Raw genomic sequence first — 4,097 nt, forward strand, 5'->3', positions numbered from 1 at the left:
ACTAATTATAATTAACTTAAAAGCATAATCATGGCTTACCTCTTAACATCAACCTAAAATAAGCTAGAATTAGTCAGACTTACAAGGGCACATTCATAGAATTAGTCAGACTTACAAGTTCATGGTTGAGGCACTTTGTTAGACACAAGCTTCACTAATCTCACCTTCAAAGATCTCTGTGCTGATGAACTTAGATTCCTAGAAGATATGGAACAATTGGTCTATCATGCCTCAACCATGAACTTTGGGTTTGAGAAAACTTTTAAAGAATAGATGGTTCGGTTAGGACAAACTTTCATTTATATGGAACCTAGATTCAAATTCGAGACTAGCTTTCTGATTGATTGGCTCAAAAAATTCAAGATCCATGACCCTCTGCCAACCTGCCATCAAATGCTGCAAAAGTTATTGAAAACCTTAGAGAGTACATAATTTAATCACATTACAAAGTTTATCATTTTAGATTTCTTTAAAATTTGAGATAGAATTTTCAGCAACAAGGTAGAAACTGATGTAGAATGTGATTTTTTTATTCTCAATCTTCTTTTTCGCATGTTTAATCAGTCTCTCATAATAATAAGAAAAATAAAGAAATTGCATTTCCCTTGTTTGGAGAGCTTATTTTTCTTTCATTTCAAAGAAAAAAAGGAAAAAGAAGAAAAAAAGGGGAAAAAAAGAGAAAAAGAAGTTTCTTGGCTATGTCCTCCTCCTAATCGTCAAAATTGAAGGTAATTACAGATTTTTATCATTTTATCATTGTTCAAAGTTAACATAGCGAATGTAAGTTCTTCATTTGCTATCTTCTTAACTTTTTGTATCATATAGTTTGCATTGAGAACAATACAAAATTTAGGTGTGACGGTGGGGACTAGTTATTTTTTTACTTATATATCCTCTCTTGCATCCTTCCTTTTCTTTCCCTTAAAAAATTATCATTTGTCAACTTGAAAAAGTTAATTAATAATTAATTTACTTGATGAATTTTTAAATTTCTTAATTCTTAGTTAGCCTTATACTCAAGTTAGCATTTTACGATAACTCAAAAAAAATTGAAATGATTTTCAAAGCACAATACCTTATTACGGCTCTAACTTAGAACTTTATTTGAAGTAATAAAATTTTTTTATATGCTTAACTTAGAGTAGATAACAATTTCTTAGGTCCTCTTGATCTAAATATTTTTTTCAAGTTATATGTATGTATGTATATATATAGACACACACCAACTCAAAAAAATAATATAAAATAAAATAAAATAAAAAGTAAAAAATAACAAAATAACAAAATAAAAAAATAAAAGAAAGTAAAAAATGGACACCAATAAAAATCTTAATATCTAAGGTGATTCACTAGTAGAAAAACGATCAACCTAGACGGAAATTTCCGTCTAGGTTGATTGCAATTCCGTCTAAATTAGTTCATCTAGACGGAATTTCGTCTAGTTTGATTGGTTTATTTTACTTCCGTCTAGATTGCTTCAAACTAGACGGAATTCCATCTAGATTGATCAATCTAGACGGAAATCAACCTAGATGGAATAAAGAATTCCGTCTAGGTTGGCAACCCAGACGGAATTCCGTCTGGGTTGGCAACCCAGACGGAAATTCCGTCTGGGTTGGATTTTTACAACCTAGACGGAATTTCCGTCTAAATTGATTCAATCTAGACGGAATTCCGTCTAGATTGTCTTTTTTCAGGTAAAAAAAAATTAATTAAAATTTGGGTTTCCTTGTACAATTACATTAATATTTGAATACATCCAGAAAATACTGTACACGCCACATTCAACCATCCAATCATAATCAAAATTCATAACAATTCCATTCAAAAACATCTATATAACCAAATCCAACACATTGTACAAATCCAACCATCCACTTCAAAATATACATCAATCAGTTCCGTCTAAAACACATCCAACAATATATATACTAACAATGCCAGTGACTAAGATATGATACACGACATGAATAAATATAGTGTTATAACAAATAAAACTGTTTATTGCATTAAAAATAAAAAAACATCATCCATCGTCGTCGGCGGGGGTATCTCTATCCCGATTACGAGAACGGGTGCTGCTCCCTCTAATATCTCCACTCTGAATGTTTAATTGAATAATCATTATGTGGTGTTTGATAACATATTAGATAAAAATGAATTTATAAATATAAGAAAAAAATAAGGTACCTGAGCACTACTCTGTCTAACGCCGGAATTATCGCCAATCGAGCTAATGATCCGTATGACACCACCATACGCGCTATAAGGAATAGTACCGCCTAAATATTATATAACATACCACATGAGATCGTCCATCGAGTTCGCCGTCAGCGCAACTCTAGTCATCTCATTAGTCACCTGAATATGCAGCTCCGGGTCAATTTTGTCAATCAAGAAGGCAGAGATACGTGCGACAAATGGCATAGCCTGGAAACTGCTTGTGGCTGCTCTCGTCGATGTAGATGGTGTGGAGGATGCTGTGGACGATCTGATGCTTATACCAGGTGAAGCTCCGACACCATGTAGAGGATATCTTCCTCTCCTATTATTAGGGAGAAATAAATATTAAACTTTGCTCTCAAATTCAATAATGGTAAACAAATATAAATAGTATGTAGTATTCAAATTGATTCGATTTTTCACCATCCTTACCTATTATGACCCATCAGGTTCTGTGTGAGATTGATGTTCTCCTCTGCAGAAAGCATGTGAGGGTCTGGCTCGGTTTGTTCCTCCTCCTGCGAAATGTAGACAGATGCAGCCTCCTTGGATGCGTTCTCAAATCCCTCCTAAAGCGCAAATTTATAGTTAATTCAAGATAATGACCATATTATTTGTGTTCTCGTTTCCTCGTAGTGTTAACAAAATAGAATTAATAATACTACTCAAGATATGTATAAATCTCACCACTAACTCGAGATTTTTTGTGATCTTATCCCGATTCCTCTCATCACCCCTATATTGTTCACGAAAAGTACCATATGCCGCTCTGGCCCTCAAGTGTATCGGCATTAATGATTTCCCCTGTCATATTATAAATTATGAGATTTCATAATCATACTAAACATTAAGATCTTTTAAATCTTTAAATGACATATACCGTATCTTGACAATAAACATCCTCCAGATTGGCGTAGGAGTGTGAGCCCAAGTGATGGTCATGCAGCTTCTTTCTTCTATTTTCTGACCCCTTCGTGGATTTATTCTTTAAAAAAATTCTGTAAATATAAAATGAAATAATATCTTAAAATTATAAACTAAATTTCATGAAACTAACCTTGGCGGCATCGCTGTCCCAATACATGAGGAGAGCCGTGAAATGAATCTCGTCAACTCGGTCATCGAGGTTTAAAAACCTCTGCCAGTCCTCCTCATACCTGTCATAGGTTTCATGTTTGATCTCATGCCTCCATTGTTTGAGGACTGCTTCAACCTTGACATTAAACACATAATTCCAAGCCCCCTCAAAGTCCTCAAGGCAGAAGCAGTCCTGTAGATTTACATACACATTTAGTAAGGATAATTTAATATCAATTACTAATTATTAATAAATGAAAATCTAAAACAATATGCACTTACCATAAGCGCAGTCCATATCGCCTCGTATGCGGTCCATGGTAATTCTCGAAAATAAAAATAAGGGTTGACAATGGTCGCTCTACGCACGAGAACCCCAATATATGCATTCAATCGGGTTGACCAAGGACCAACGGGCAAATTAGAACTATTCCACCTAATAATGCCCCTCATTCCTCTTGGCGGTTGTTTAGAATTAGGCTTACCTCTGCCACGTCGTCCCTCTATGCGATCCTTCTTAGTACCTACAATAATGACAACATGATAATATATCATATAATATACAAATGTGAAAATTAAAAGTATTTATATAATTTACCATTCTCTATCTCTCTTTCTTTTGCTGCGAGTGCAACAGCTTTCCTAGTCTCCAACATAGAAAGCATTTCCTGATACCTTCTCGCAGCACGTGGGTGGTACTTCCTTGAATCAGCCTTGGACTTATGAGAGTCCGGAGGTAAAGGTAGACTGAGAAAGTCCTGGGTCTTTGGCCGCAAGTCAGTATGGAATGTATATAA

General features: G+C 34.6%; 1 long non-coding RNA gene across 1 annotated transcript; it reads right to left on the reverse strand.

Moving 5' to 3' along the window:
* On the reverse strand, positions 2,736–3,143 carry LOC109829461. Its single transcript, XR_002244020.1, has 3 exons — positions 3,104–3,143; positions 2,911–3,027; positions 2,736–2,792 (listed from the first exon to the last, which is right to left on the reverse strand). It is a non-coding gene; the product is annotated as an uncharacterized LOC109829461 (long non-coding RNA).

The sequence above is a fragment of the Asparagus officinalis genome, chromosome 2 (genome assembly GCF_001876935.1).
Source record: "Asparagus officinalis chromosome 2, Aspof.V1, whole genome shotgun sequence".
NCBI lineage: Eukaryota > Viridiplantae > Streptophyta > Magnoliopsida > Asparagales > Asparagaceae > Asparagus > Asparagus officinalis.